The sequence below is a fragment of the Phocoena phocoena genome, chromosome 5 (assembly GCF_963924675.1).
Source record: "Phocoena phocoena chromosome 5, mPhoPho1.1, whole genome shotgun sequence".
In the NCBI taxonomy this organism is placed as follows: domain Eukaryota; kingdom Metazoa; phylum Chordata; class Mammalia; order Artiodactyla; family Phocoenidae; genus Phocoena; species Phocoena phocoena.
In genome coordinates this window covers 2445981-2463154 of record NC_089223.1, presented here as the reverse complement: position 1 = coordinate 2463154, position 17174 = coordinate 2445981, and positions in this window count along the sequence as shown.

Here is a 17174-nt window from a genome sequence, read left to right as displayed (position 1 = left end):
TACAACATTACCAGATTCGTTGGTGAGAACTAGTAGTTTTCTGGTGGCCTCTTTAGGATTTTCTGTGTATAGTATCATGTCATCTGCAAACAGTGACATTTTTACTTCTTTTGCAATTTGGATTCTTTTATTTCTTTTTCTTCTCTGACACTGTGGCTAAAACTTTCCAAACTATGTTGAATAATACTGGCTAGAGTGGACATCACCAATGCTTGTTACTTGTTGTCTTTTTGATAGTAGCCATTCTGACAGGTGTGAAGTGACATCTCATTGTGGTCTTAATTTTCATTTCCCTGATGATTAGAGATGTTAAGCATGTTTTAATATGTCTGCTGGCCATCTGTATATCTTCTTTGGAAAAATGTCTGATCGGGTTCTCTGCCCATTTTTTATTCAGGTTTTTTGGGTTTTTTTTTTGATGTTGAGCTGGATGAATTTTTTTGTACATTTCAGTTATTAACATCTTATCAGATATGTGATTTTCAAATATATTCTCTCATTAAATGGCTGCCTTTTAATTTTGTTGATAGTTTCCAATGCTGTGCTAAAGCTTTTTAGTTTGATGTGGTCTCACTTATTCATTTTTGCTTTTGTTTCACTTCCTGAGGAGATAGATCAAAAATCATTGCTAAGGTTAATGTCAAAGAGTGCTTATGTTTTCTTCTAGGAGTTTTATGGTTTCAGGCTTCACATTTAAATTTTAATCAATTTTTGGCTTATTTTTGTATATGGTATGAGAAAGTAGTCTACTTTGACTTTTTTTTGTATGTAGTCATACAGTTTTCCCAACACCATTCACTGAAGAAGCTGTCTTTTCCCCACTGTATATTCTTGCCCCTTTGTTGTAGATTAATAGACCATATAAGTGTGGATCTATCTCTGGACTCTATTCTGTTCCATTGATCTAGGTGTCTGATTTTTTGCCAGCACCATAGCATTTTTTTTTTTTTTCAGTACATAGGCCTCTCACTGTTGTGGCCTCTCCTGTTGTGGAGCACAGGCTCTGGACGCACAGGCCCAGCAGCCATGGCTCACAGGCCCAGCTGCTCCACAGCATGTGGGATCCTACTGGACTGGGACACAAACCCGGGCACCTGCATTGGCAGGTGGACTCTCAACCACTGCGCCACCAGGAAAGCCCCACCACAGCATTTTGATTAGTGTAACTTTGTAGTATAGTTTGAAATCAGGTATTGTGATACCTTCAGCTTTGTTCTTCTTTCTCAAGATTGTTTTGGCTAGTCAGGATCTTTTGTGGCTGCATACAAATTTTAGAATTACTTGTTCTAGTTCTGTGAAAAATGCCATTTGTATTTTGATATGGATTGCATTGAATCTGTAGATTACCTTGGGTAGTATGGTCATTTTAACAATATTACTTCTCCCAATTCATGAGCATGATGTGTCTTTCCACTTGTTTTGTATCGTGTTCAATTTCTTTCATCAGTGTCTTATAATTTTCTAAGTACAGGTCTTTTACCTCCTTAATTAGATTTATTCCTAGATATTTGATTCTCTTTGATGCAGTTGTAAATTGAATTGTTTTCTTCATTTCTCTTTCAAATAGTTTGCTGCTAGTGTATAGAAACACAACAGATTTCTGTTTATTAGTTTTGTATTCTGCAACTTTACTGAATTCATTTATTAGTTTTAAATTTTTTTGGTAGAGACTTTGATTGTCTATATATAGCATCATGTCATCTGCAAACAGTGAGAGTTTTAATTCTTCCAGTCTAATTTGATTCCTTTTATTTCTTTTTCTTGTCTAATTACTCTGGCTACGATTTCCAATACTATGTTGAATAAAGTGGTAAGAATGGGCATTCTTGTCTTGTTCCTGATCTTAGAGAAAATGCTTTCAGTATTTCACTGTTTAATATAATGTTGGCTGTAGGTTTGTCATGTATGGCTTATAGTATATTGAGGTATATTCCCTCTAGACCTATTTGTTAAAAGAGCTTTTTTCATAAACGGATGTTGAATTTTTGTTAAAAGATTTTTCTACATCTATAGAAATGGTCATGCGATTTTTATTCTTCAGTCTGTTAATGTGGTGTGTCACATTGACCGATTTGCTGGTATTAACCATCTTTGCCTCTGGGGATAAATCCCACTGGATCATGGTGTATGATCCTTTTAATGTATTGTTGAATTTGGTTAGGTAATATTTGGTTGAGAATTTGTGCATCTATGTTCATAAATGATATTGACCTATAATTTTCTTTTTTTTTTTTTGTGGTGTCTTTGCCTGGTTTGGTATTCGGGTGATGCCAAACCAGACAAAGTTCAGAATTAGTAACTTTGTAAAATGAGTTGTAAACTGAGTTCAGAATTGTTATTTGTAAAATGAGTTCAGAATCATTGCTTCTTATGCAATTTTTTGGGAATAGTTTGAAAAGGGTAGATGTTAACTCTTTTAAAATGTTTTGTAGAATTTACCTATGAAACCATCTGGTCTTGGATTTTCTTGGGAGATTTTTTTTTTGGAGTTAATTTCATTATTGGTAATTGGTCTGTTAATATTTCTCTATGATTCAGTCTTGGGAGAGTGTACCTTTCTAGGAGTTTATCCATTTCTTCTAGGTTGTCGATTTTATTGTCATATAATGGTTCACAGTAATTTCTTTATGATCCCTTGTATTTCTGTGGTGTCTGTCATAACATCTCTTTTTTCATTTCTGATTATATATTTGGCCCTCTCTCTTTACTCTTAATGAGTATAGCTAAAAGTTTATCAATTTTGTTTATCTCTTCAAAGAATCAACTCTTAGTTTCATTGATCTTTTCTAGTTTTTTAAAGTCTCCATTTATTTCTGCTCTGCTCTTTATTATTTCTTTCCTCTTACGAAATTTGGGTTTTATTAGTTATTTTATTTCTAATTCCCTTAGGTGTAAGGTTAGGTTGTTTATTTGAGATTTTATTTACTAAGGTAGGTGTGTATCACTGTAAACTTCCTTCTTAGAACTGCTTTTGCTGCATCCTATAGGTTTTAGAAAATGGCATTTCCATTTTCATTTGTCCCCAGATATTTTTTATTTCCTTTTTGATTTTTTTAGTGAACAATTTGTTGTGTAGTAGCATATTATTTAGCTTCCATGTCTTTGTGATTTTTGCATTATTTTTCTTATAGTTGATTTCTAGTATCATAGAAATGTGGTGAGAAAAGATGCTTGATATGATTTCAACCTTCTTAAATTTATTGAGACATGTTTTCTGGCCTAGCATGTGATCTATCCTGGAGAATGTTCCATGTACACTTGAAAGTAATGTATATTTTGCTGCTTTGGGATGGAATGTATATATATATATATATTTTTTTTTTTTCTGTGAAATCCATTTGGCTAATGTGTCATTTAAGGTCAATGTTTTTAAATTGATTTTCTGTCTGGATAAACTGTAAGTAGGGTGTTAAAAGTCCCCTACTATTATGGTATTACTGTCAGTTTTTCCCTTTATGTTTGTTAATACTTGCTTTATGTATTTAGGTGGTCTATTTTGGGTGCATATATATTTACACTTGTTATATCTTCTGGTAGGATCAATGTTTTTATCATTATTTAAGGTCCTTCTTTTTCCATTTTAGTCTTTGTTTTAAAGTCTATTTTGTCTGATTGTAGTCTTATTACTCCATCCTTCTTCTTGTCTCCATTTGCATAGAGTGCCTTTTAACACCCCCTCACTGTCAGTCTGGGTGTGTTTTTAGATTTGAAGTAACTCTTTTGTAGACAGCATATATACAGGTCTTGTTTTGTATCCATTCAGCCAGTCTGTGTCTTCTGATTGGAGCATTTAGCCCATTTACACTTAAAGTGATTATTTACAGGTATATACTTATTGCCATTCAGTTAATTGGTTCCTTATTTTTTCATAGTTTCTGTCTATTCCTTTCTTTTTTGCGCTCTTCCTTTGTGATTGGTGACTATTACTGTGTTATGTTTGCATTCCTTTCTCTTTTTGTGTGTGTATCTATTATAGATTTTTGGCTTGTGGTGACCTTGAAGTTTATATTTAGCCACATATATATGTTATATACATATATATAGCTTATTTTAAGTTGATGATATTTTAAGTTCAAATGCATTCTAACAACATTGCATCTTACCACCCCCTATGCTTAATATTTTTGATGTCAACTTTTACATCTTTTTTATTTTTGTGTGTGTCTCTCTTAACCATTTTTGAAGGTATAGATGATTTTACTAATTTTGTCTTTTATTCTTACTACTAGCTTTTAAAGTCATTGATCTACTACCTTTACTGTGTATTTTCCTTCACCAATAATAATTTTCCTTTTGGAATTTTCATATTTCTAAGTTGTGGTCTTTTCTTCTACTTAGAAAATCCCTTTAACATTTCTTGTAAGGCTGGTTTAGTGGCTCTGGACTCTTAGCTTTTACTTGTCTGTTAAACTCTCTGTCTCTCCTTCAATTCTGAATGATATCCTCATGAGGTTGAGAAATCTTGGTTGTAGTTTTTTTCCTTTCATCACTATAAATGTATCATGCCACTCTCTTCTGGCATGAAGAGTTTCTGCTGAAAAGTCAGCTGACAGTCTTATGGTTTTGCCGTTGTACTTAACTAGCTGTTTTTCTCTTGCTTCTTTTAAGTGTCTCTCTATCTTTATTTTCTGCTATTTTAATTATAATATGTCTCAGAGTGGGCCTCTTTGAGTTTGTCTCGACCAGGACTCTCTGTGTTTCCTGGACCTGGATATCTGTTTCCTTTCCCAAGTTAGGGAAGTTTGCAGCTATTATTGTTTCAAATAAATTTTCTGCCTTTTTCTCTCCTCTCCTCTGGGACTCATATCATGTGAATGATAGCTCTCTTGATGTTGTCCCAGAGGTCCCTTAAACTGTCCTCATTTTTTAAAATTCTTTTTTTTTTTTCCGTTCAGATCAGTGGTTTCCACTACTCTTCCAGTTCACTGATCCGTTCCTCTGTATCATCTAATCAACTGTTGACTCCTTCTAGTGTGTTTTTACATTTCCGTTACTGTAATCCTCAGCCCTGTTTGTCTTTCTACTTTCTAACTCTTATTAAACCTCTCTCTGTGCTTATTGATTCCTCTCCTGAGTTTATGATCAGTACTTTGAACTCTTGATTGTGTAGATTGCTTATCTCTACTTCGCTTAGTTCTTCTGGGGTTTTATCTTCTTCCTTCATTTGGAACATTCTTTGTCACATAATTTTGCCTAATTCTCTGTTTTCATTTTTATGTATTAGGTAGGTTGGTTATAATTCTCTATCTTGGAGAAATAGCCTTATGTAGGAGACATACTAGGGGACCCAGCAGTGCACACCTCTCTGGTTACCAGAGCTATATTACCAAGTGTGCCCTCTATGTGGGTTGAGTGGGCCCTTCTATTCTGTTGTGGCAGCGTGGACTACTGTAGGTAGTGGTGTCAGGGCCAAGTGCTGGTGCAGCTGGGTGCATGGACCAGGGTCTGGGTCTGGTGCCTGCCCACTCATGGGTGGGGTTGAGTCCCATAGCAGAGCTGACTATGGGCCTGTGGGTCCCAAGGCAGCTGGTTTCAGATCTGGAGTGTCTGGGGACTGGTGCAAGCAAAATAAATTAAAGAACTGAGACAATTTTCATAAGTTTTAATGAGGGAGGTTTTTGATTTTTCCTATTATCTGCCTATGTCAGGTGTACATTTTTATTTTCCTTAATTATTTATTGTTTCTCTCCATTCTATCTGTTTTACTGGGGCCTGCCAAACATTAGATATTCTGATAAAAAACCAAAGAAGTAGCAACAAAAGCCTTTGTAATAAAAGAAGCATAAATATAGATTCCATTATTGGAGTAGACATTGTGTTAGTCTGTTTGTACTGATATAACAAAATACCTTAGACTGGGTGACTTAAACAACAAGCATTTATTTTTCACAGATCTGCAGGCTGGGAATCCTGAGATACAGGCACCAACAGATTTGATGTCATAGATGTTCAGAGATGACTGCCTTCTCACTGTATCCTCACATGGTGGGTAGAAGGAGGGAGCTCTCTGGATTCTCTTTTATAAGGGCACTAATCCCACTCACGAGGGCTCCACCCTTATGACCTAATCCTCTCACAAATGCCTCACCTCCTAATACCATCACATTGAGTTTTACATATGAATTTTGGAGAGACACAAACATTCAGTCTACAGTAGCATGTTTCAAGACCTTGGCACAGGGAAGGACCAGGCAGAGATGAAAATATTCTTCTGGGCCCTCTGTGACATAATCACCAAACTGCATACCTGACACGAGAGCCACCACAGAAACAAATGTCTACAGTAGTGGTTAGTAAACTTAGGGTCATACTAGAACCATCTGGGAGGACTTAAACAATGCCAAAGCCTGGGTCCTACACCCAGTTATTTGAATTTAATTTATCAGGCATAGGGCCTGGGTATCACTGTTGTTTTGTTTTTTTAATTGAAGTATAGTTGATTTACAGTGTTGTGGTAATTTCTGCTATACACTAAAGTGATTCAGTTATACACACACACATACACACACACACACACACACACACACACATATATATTGGTTTGGCCAAAAATTTCGTTTGGGTTTTTCCATAAGATGGTAGTCTGTGAGTCTGTTTCATAGATAAGTTCATTTGTGTAATATTTTGGATTCCAAGTATAAGTGATATCATATATTTGTCTTTCTCTGTCTGACTTACTTCACTTAGTATGACAATCTCTAGGTCCATCCATGTTGCTGCAAATGGCATTATTTCATTCTTTTTTATGGCTGAGTAATATTCCATTGTATATCTGTACCACATCTCCTTTAACCATTCATCTGTCAATTGGTATTTAGGTTGTTTCTGTGTCTTGGCTATTGTAAATAGTGGTGCTGTGAACATAGGAGTGCACGTATCTTTTCGAATTATAGTTTTGTCTGCCCCTAGGTTCTTCAGAACCATTAACATCTTTACTGGAGCATAAATGCTTTACAATGCTGTGTTAGTTTCTGCTGTATAACAAAGTGAATCAGCTATATGTATACATATATCCCCATACCCCCTCCCTCTTGCGTCTCCCCCCCACCCTCCCTATCCCACCCCTCTAGGTGGTCAAAAAGCACCGAGCTGATCTCCCTGTGCTATGTGGCTGCTTCCCAGTAGCTATCTATTTTACATTTGGTAGTGTATATATGTCAATGCTACTCTCTGACTTTGTCCCAGCTTACCCTTCCCCCTCCCTGTGTCCTCAAGTCCATTCTCTATGTCTGCATCTTTATTCCTGTCCTGCCCCAGGACAATTTTCTTTTTCTTGTTTCTAGATACCATATGACCCAGCAATCCCACTACTGGGCATACATCCTGAGAAAACCATAATTCAAAAAGAGACATGTACCACAATATTCACTGCAGCACTATTTACTATAGCCAGGACATGGAAGCAACCTAAGTGTCCATTGACAGATGAATGGATAAAGAAGATGTGGCATGTATATACAATGAAGTATTACTCTACCATAAAAAGAAACAAATTTGTGTTATTTGTAGTGAGGTGGATGGACCTAGAGTCTGTCATACAGAGTGAAGTAAGTCAGAAAGAGAAAAACAAATACTGTACGCTAACACATATATATGGAATCTAAAAAATAGAGAGATCCTTAATCAACTCTGACCAGTGTACCTCAGCTGCTAACCTCCTGTGTTTGGTTATAAATCTGAGAGTATGTGGATTTCTTACCAGTTAGTGAAGAGTTATAGAAAAAATATTAAATTACTAGATTTTTTTAAAAGGATGAAAGCACACTGATTTATGTAAAATGTACCTCATTATCATTAGTTAAATCAAACATCAGTTCTGGATTTTTTTAAAAGATAATACAGTATGTTTTCCTTTTGGTTCTTTAAAGTTAAACATTTTTGCAAAAGGAATGAATGCTCATTATTTATAATAAAGGTTTATATTTTTAAAAGGATGCTTCTTGGCTTCACTGTCTCTGCCCTTCTTTCCTGGTGTCCATAGACAACCATTCACAACTCCTTCAGCTGCTACCTCTGGTGTTTATTTCCATAGTTCTTAATAATATGTGCCAACAGTTATTTTTATTGTTCAATTTAAGACCTTCTCTTTACCTTCCTGTGTTGGCAGATGGAGATTCAGCTGGGTGAGTTCACCCTCCTTTTCCCTCCTGATGTAGTTATAGCAACACATCTTTAGTTCCAGTTCTCACCGCTTAGTTCTGTAACTACCCAACTCCCAGGGTTCCAGATGCTTGGGGCACTGGTCCATGGTTGAGTGAAGCATCCCCCTCTCAGGAATCCAACAACAAGTCCCATTTCCCATGCTCTCAGGGATCACTGGGAGACAAGCAGCTTTCGTTCATAAAAACTTTTAAATAGTTTGAATAAACTCCCTTTTACTGTAGCATGGAACTATTAAACACCTTCTTAAAAGATATTCTTTCACAAGCTTTCATTTTTGGAACCACTTGCATTCTGAAAGGGCTACCTTCTGTGCCTCAAAAGCCATCTCCTGTTCTTGGCATCAGCCTCTGATTATTCCAAAATGCCCACACTCCCCTTGGAATTGGAGCCACCTCAAATTCCCCACCTCTGCGGGGCTATCTGCCACACTTCCAGCCAGAGAAGGGGAAAAGATAAAGAGCTAAGTTTCATTTGTAGCTGAGCATCTCACCACAATAGTAGATGACCTTCTTGGGTGGTTATGAAGAGAGACCCCTTCACTTACAGCTGCAGCTTCATTCAGGTTTGTTTAAAACCTAGTTCCATCCCTTTATAGAAATGCCTCTATACATCTTCCACACAGGAACATATAAGTGCAGGGATAAGCAATAGTTAACCAAGGTGATCTGACAACCAAAATTGAATATATTCAGCATGAAGGAATGTGAACGTTTTAATTTAGAATCTCTCTCTCTTTTTTGTGATGGGCTTGATTTTTTTCCCTCTGTTTGGGCTAGAGCCGCTTCTCTCCTGGAACATTTTCTTCTTCAATGATGTGAAGCCATGTGTCATGTCCTGGGTATGTGGCCCCAGGCTTTCCTGGGGAATACTCAGTCGACAGCACCAAGGGGCTCTACAGAGAGGCCACCGAGACCCAGAAGGAGACCTACGGCTTCCAACGTGGCTGTTTCTAGCCAATTCTCTCCCTCTTGGCATTGGCGATTCAGATTCCAACAGCTTAATCCTCACCGTGACAAGTATGCAGATTGGATTAATTTGAATAAGGCTAACTCTCCCTTTAGGGCCAGAGAACACAAGCTCCCCCTTTGCAAGGTGCCTGAGAATCCTGGAACATTGCACACCCCTCGCCTTTGTCCTTATTTTCCCTCCACCATCTTCATCTCTCACATGGGAGTAGCCACCTCTGTGGGTCCCTCCTGGAAGTCTGGACGGTGATCTCTTTCTAAGTGCTTTCAGGCAGAGTTTATTGCTCCATTTTCTTGTTTTGTTTTCATAACATTTTGTCCACATCTCTGTAATGGTTCTTTTTAATCCCACACTGTAATTTATTTTCTTATTTTCCGATTCCTCTATCCACTTAAGGGAAAGGTCCACTTATTTTCTTTTCCAGAGTCATTTTATTTTATTGAAGTATAATTGATTTACAATATTATATTAGTTTCAGGTGCACAACATAGTAATTCAATATTTTTATAGCTTATACTCCATTTAAAGTTATTAGAAAATAATGGCTGTATTTCCCTGGGCTCTATAATATATCCTTGTTGCTTATTTATTTTATACATAGTAGTTTGTGTCTCTTAATCCCATACCCCTATCTTGACCCTCCCCTCTTCCCTCTCCCCACTGGTAACGACTAGTTTGTTTTCTATATCTGAGTCTGTTTCTGTTTTCTTATATATGTTCATTAAAAAATTTTTTTAGATTCCACATATAAGTGATAACATAGAGTATTTGTCTTTCTCTGACTTATTTCACTTAGCATGAAACTCTCTATGTCCATCCATATTGCTGCAAATGGCAAAATTTCATTCTTTTTTATGGCTGAGTGATATTCCATGGTATATAGATACTTCTTAAGCCAATCATCTGCTGATGGACATTTAGTTTGCTTTCATACCTTTGCTATTGTAAATATTGTTGCTATAAACATTGGGGTGCATGTATCTTTTTGAATTTTAGTTTTCATTTTCTTCAGGTAAATACTCAGGAATGGAATATCTGGATCACATGGTAGCTCTATTTTTAGTTTTTTTAAGGAACATCCATACTGTTTTCCATAGTGGCTGCACCAATTTACATTTCTACCAACAGTTTACGAGGGTTCCCTTTTCTACACATCCTCACCAACATTTGTTATTGGCAGACATTTTAAAGATAGACATTCTGACACATGTGAGGTGGTATCTCATTATGGCTTTGATTTCCATTTCTCTGATGATTAGTGCTGTTGAGCATTTATTTCACTTTGCCTGTTGGCCAGGAAAAGGTTATTTCTTGAATGGTTTTGTGTTTACTATACCTATTGCAGTGCCTGAGTCAAAGCAGAGGCTAAATAAGTGTTTACTGAACAAATGAATGAAAGACTTCTAAGATGGATGCATTGGGAACATTCTATGATTTATACTCTCCTTTCATGAGAATATATCGCCCAGACTATATTACACTTCAGGAGAGAATAACTATCTGACCCAAAATAGCAATAGACTATCAGAGAATTCAACCAAGAGTACTCAGGTATGTTTTTGAGGAATATTGTTCTTCCAGGGACCAAGGGTCTTTCTTCTGTAACTGAGGCTGAGAGAACAGAGTAATTGTCTAGGTATCTGCCCCTCTTCTACCCAGACAGCATCAGAAACATCTCTTTCTTTGTATTGCCAACGACGTTCTCTAGAGAACCAGGGGAAATGTCTTCTCCAAATTTGCCCTTGGAGAACTGAGTGAAACTCTTTTTTGGAGACAGAGCAAAAGGAAACAATCTGAGAGATAAGGCAGGCTACCGTAAAAAGAAAAGAGGATATTTTCCAAGTAGCCTCTAAAATTTGGAGGATTATGTCAGCCACCCAGCTTCAAAACTGTAAATAGTATTGGAAGTATTGATTTGTAAATTTGTATAAGTAAAACTGCAGGTAGAAACTGGAAACTGGTGTATCTTATACACCTTGTGCGTATGAATAACTAGTTTTTGCAACTACTGCTTGTCTTACTGTTTAACCATTTGTATTAGTTTCCTAAGGCTGCTCTAAGAAATTACCACAAATTTGGTGGCTGAAAACAACAAAAATGTATATTCCCCCACAGTTCTCTTCTCTGTGTGTCTCCTGGCTTCTGGAAGCTGCTGGCAATCTTTGATATCTCTTAGCGCATCACACCCATCTCTTCTCCATCTTCACATCACCTTCTACTCTGTGAGTCTGCGTCTCAAACTTCTCTAATTTTTCTAATAAGGATACCAGTCATTGAATTTATGGCTCACTCTAAATCCAGGATGAGCTCATCTTGAGATCCTTAGCTTCATTAAAGTTGCAAAGACCCTGTTTCCAAGTAAGGTTACATTCACTGATACCAGGGTCAGGACCCAGCCATATCTGTTGGGGGAATACAATTCAATTCACTCCACCAGCTATGGCTTTAAAAAGTGCCTGCATTACATAAAAAACACATGTTAGATTTTGCATATAGTAAGTATATGTTACAGAAGCGAAGTAAACTCAAAAATTGAGGTATCAATACTTGTCTGGAAAATTTTGGTAAAATAGTCAATTTTGATTCATGTAATTGAATGTTTTAGGCCAAACATGCTTTGAAAACTTGTATGATGCTTTGGGCAGATTCTCTTAGTTTTAAAAGACATGGAGTTGAGAAAAAGGTAAGATAATAGCTTGGGCAAGGGAGACTTATTATAAAAGAACAGAGAGGCAAGGCTTTCAGGCTCAAAAATATTCCAAAGGTCTGGTAACTTGTGAAAATGACTTGCGATGTTGTAAAATTAATTACTTGACCGTGGATGTGTTTTTATTTATTGCAGTCTAGAATTTGTACTTTGATCTATAATTCTTCAATTTAAAATATTAATTGGAGTGGGTTATTTAGTTGACATTTATTGAACTCTAGATATTCAGTTATAAGAAAAACAATAGATGTATTTTGCTCTTCTTACTAGCTTTCATTGGTCAGTGACACTTATGATTGAATAAGATCTTGATCACTTTAGTCTCAATTACTCTTTTTTAAAAAAATATTTTCACATATCACTTGTGAAATTTATTTTATATTTTGGCTGTACCATGCATCATGCGGGATCTTCCCTGACCAGGGATCAAACCTGTACCCCCTGCATTGGGAGTACGGATTCTTAACCAATGTACTACCAGAGAAGTCCTTCAATTACTCTCAGTAATTTAATTGGCCTGTGATGAATCAGTCTATTAAACTTCCATTAGCAATGGAGAACTGTATTTACATTTTTTAAAACATAGCACTATAATTTATGATACTTCTTCCATACAGTGGGTGATTTGATGAATTCTTCTAAAACATGCTTTGCTTGGTTATGGAATAAAAAATGTTTTAAGCAAAATACATATTAGAGTTCTTATTAAAAAGAGAATAAAGTAATTGCTAGTTAAGGAAATTGTACAATAATGAGTCATTGTTTGAATAATTTGTTTTTATGAAAGTGGTGAATAAGAAATATTTTAAAATATTAATGACCAAGGCTGTAAAAAAGATCATGGTAAGCAATTTTGGCTCTTTTTATTAACGAAAACACATGGCATATTTACTGCTTTGTAAAGAAATCCATGGAGCACTTGGTATCTTGGGTTTCTTAACCATCTGGTCAATTTTGGATTAGAAAATATGAGAAAAAGTAAAATCGAAGACAGTGAAGTTGGAACAAATGTAGTAGAGAAAGAAAGTAGAATCATAGGAGTGAGTGTAAACAGTCATCAATAAGAAGTAGGGATGTGTGTGTGTGTGTGTGTGTGTGTGTGTGTGTAGGAAATGGATGATTGAATTTATCGCTGGCTAAAGATAAAATGTAAATATTCTTTCTTCTTACTGATTAATTTTTACTCTTCTCCGGCTTCTAACACATTCTAAAGAGTGCTCATATTAATTATTGAAAGCAATATTTGTGCTATTAGACTGAATTAAAAGTTATAATAATATGGTTAAACAGTGTGGTGAGAGCTAACTTTAGTAGAACAGAGGAAAACTCATTACTTTTATTTTATTTAGTTTTCACTTTAAATATTGTATCAATATATTCTGGACTCCAGGGTTTTTGATGAGTAATCCCTGGCCTAAAACTTTCTTTTCTCCCAATATTTAATGGATTGTTTTGTTTCTGGCTGCCTTCAAAGTTTTTTTGTTATCTTTGGTCTTCAGCAGTTTGACTATGATGTGTTTACGTGTGATTTTCTCCATAGTTATTATGCTTGGATTTCATTGCGCTTCTTTTACTTGTAAATTAATATACGTCATATAATTCTGATATTATTATATACACCTGATGCCAGGTTCATGTTTTTAACTTTTTAAAAATTTCTCTCCTTTCTATTGATATCTCTTTAAATTTAATATATTTTTCTTCTGTTAACTAAATTATGTTACTAAGCCCATCTAACACTTTTTATTTTTAAAATTTTAGGTGCTGTTTATTTCTGGTTTAATTTTTTCGTTCTTTTCATATTTTCTATTTCTGTGATGAGTGTTTTATGTTTTAAATTTATTGTCTTGTGTTTCCAACATCTAGGTTATCTCAGGATTAGTCACGTTAATTGCTATTTTTCTTATTCTTGAGTATTGGTCAAATTATCCTAGTTCTGTGTACATCAGGTAATTGTGTATTTCTTCTTCGATATTGTGAACCTTATTTTGTGGGTACTGGGTTCTGCTGTATTCGTCTAAAGAGTGTATATGCTTTATTTTAGCAAACAATTAGCTTGGTTTTGTTCAAACTAGAAACTTTCATCGCTTCAGTGGTTACAGCACAGATCTTCATTAAGTCGGCTTCCTGATGCCGAAGGCATATGTGGTTCAGGCGTCATCTAAAGACTTGGTCCAAGTTTATTCACCAGATGTGGGGCTGCCCTTTCTCTGGATTTCTCCTTCCTGGAATTGCCCCTCACTGTTCTGTGACCCATGTGCTTTGGCTTCCTTTCCTCAGACTCTCCAGTGAGGAAGACTTACTATCAGTGATTTACTTTCCCTCACTGTGAATGCAGATGCTCTATAGACAGAGCCACCAAAATGAGAAACGTCAACTATCTCAGGCAGTTTTCGCAAGGAAAATTCATTACTTTTAAATATCTAGTTGAGAGAGAGAGAGAAATTGCAGAAAAACAGCCTACCATTTTGGGAAAGGTGGAGTAAGAAACCTGGGAAATGATATCTACCTGGCAGTTTTTCTTCACAGCATGTGGAAAGAAGGTTGTGTAACCAAGAGACTGTGAATGTCATCTTTGTGTTCCCACCTGTGTCTTTTCTCCATTAAGCAAGAAAAACTACAAATAACTCCTGGTTAGGTTTCCAAAAAAGAGGTAAGATATGAAAAGGCAGGTTTGTTCATTAAGAAGTAAAGTATAAAGAACATAATTCTTTATACTTATCATGGTGATTTATGAATATAGAAACCAAGAAGCCCTAACTTAAGGCAGTATGGGAAGAATTAGGAACACTGGTTCCAACCCAAGAACTACCTCCCCTAATTCAGTGGGTGAGTGCTGGTAAACCAGCCCACTTCTCTGAGTCTCAGTTATGTCCTTAGTAAAATGAGGGGATTGGTGCAGATGATAATATCATGAAATGTGGCTGAACGAAAGTACTAATAAAGTCAAAATTGTGCACTCAGTTTGATCGTTAGGTAGAATAGTGATATCATTAGTGTCACAAACTGGTTTTTAATTATATTCATTTTTTGAGACATTATTAATTGTTTGCAATAGTGTCTGGGTAAGACAATGAATTATCCAAAATTTATTACCATTGTTGGGAAAACAGCTAAAACTTCATGACTCTCTCATTTAAGGAAGGATTGATATATTTGACTACTTAGAAACAATTGCATGGCAAATAACCATAAACAAATAAAAGAAAAATCACACATTGTGAAGAAAATATTTGTATCTTGTATTTCTAATATTTAAAGGTGGTACTAAAAACAAGAAAGAGAAAGACAAATAGAGATATAAAAATGGGCAAATGATATAGTTCACAGGAAGAAGTAAAAATTGAGTTTAATGATTTTTTTAACATCTTTATTGGAGTATAATTGCTTTACAATGTTGTGTTAGTTTCTGTTGTATAACAAAGTGAATCAGCTATATGTATACATATATCCCCATATCCCCTCACCCTTGTGTCTCCCTCCCTCCCTCCCTATCCCACCTCTCTAGGTGGTCACAGAGCACCGAGCTGATCTCCCTGTGCTATGTGGCTGCTTCCCACTAGCTATCTATTTTACATTTGGTAGTGTATATATGTCGAGTTTAATGATCTTTAAAGATATTTAAAGATCCTCAAGCTCACAATAGAAGAAATGCAAATTAAAACTATATTGAGGTACTACTTCTCATTTATCAGGTTGGCAACATTTCAAATGTTTGGAAGTGCATACTGTTGGCAAGGTTTTGATGAACTAGGCACTTTCATATGGTGTGGTGGGAATGCAAAATTGTTATATCCCCCATAAAAGGAAATTTGGCAGTATTTTTCCAAATTACATATTCATTTATTCTCTGAATATATTCAAATATATTTGAATATATTCAAATATTCTCTGATATTTTGGAGATTAAATTGATTCCAATTTCTAGGAATATAATCCAAGAACACATTAGTATAAATAGGACTGGTGTCAGCAAAAGATTATTCATAGTGCTATTTGTATATACAATATGTGTTATGTATGTGTAATATAGTAAAGAATCATATATTTATAAGTAAATATATACAAATGCAAATGCATATATATGTAATAATAGTAGAGAAAAAACAAACACATCCCAAATGTGTAGTACACCTCACAATGGAATACTAGGTAGACATGTAAAGGAATGAGGAAAATCCTCTACACAGCAATGTGGTGTGGATATCAGGATGCATTCTTAAATGAATAAAGCAAGTGCAGAATGACACCTTGAAGACATATCATCTTTTGTGTAGGAAAGGGGGAGAGTGTGCATGTGTGTGTATACTTGTTTACCTGCAAAATCAAATACTGAAAGGATATGCTAAAAGTTAACATGGTAAATTTTTACATGGTGCCATCTATGGTAGGGGGGAACAAGGTCAATAAGGGAGAGATGGAAATAAGACTTTATTTATGTTTGGTTAAATTTATATTTAGTTATAAAATTTCAACTTCAGAGTTGTGTAAGTATATGTATATTCACAAAATAAAAATTAAAAAAGCAATATTTAAGAATTAAAAATAAGGGCTTCCCTGGTGGCGCAGTGGTTGAGAGTCCGCCAGCCGATGCAGGGGATCCGGGTTCGTGCCCCAGTCCGGGAGGATCCTACGTGCCGTGGGGCGGCTGGGCCCGTGAGCCAGGGCCACTGAGCCTGCGTGTCCAGAGCCTGTGCTCTGCTACGGGAGAGGCCACAACAGTGAGAGGCCTGCATACCGCCAAAAAAAAAAAAAAAAAGAATTAAAACTACACTAAAAGGAATGAGTCTAAATGCATTGCAAGTTGGAGACAAAACCATTTAAAGAAAGGTGTGATTACAAGAGACTTCAGAGCTCACTATTTTGCTTATACATACAAAGTATATTCTATGTGCTATAAAGTCAGATATATATATATATTTTTTAACATCTTTATTGGAGTATAATTGCTTTACATTAGTGTGTTAGTTTCTGCTGTATAACAAAGTAGTTTCTGCTGTATAACAGAAAGTTAGTTTCTGCTATATAACACAGTGAAACAGCTACATGTTTATATAGCTGATTATATATCGCCATATCCCCTCTCTCTTACGTCTCCCTCCCACCCTCCCTATCCCACCCCTCTAGGTGGTCACAAAGCACCGAGCTGATCTCCCTGTGCTATGCGGCTGCTTCCCACTAGCTATCTATTTTACATTTGGGAGTGTATATATCTCCATGCCACTCTCTCACTTCGTCTCAGCTTACCCTTCCCCCTCCCCGTGTCCTCAAGTCCATTCTCTATGTCTGCCTCTTTATTCCTGTCCTGTCTCTAAGTTCTTCAGAAGCATTTTGTTTT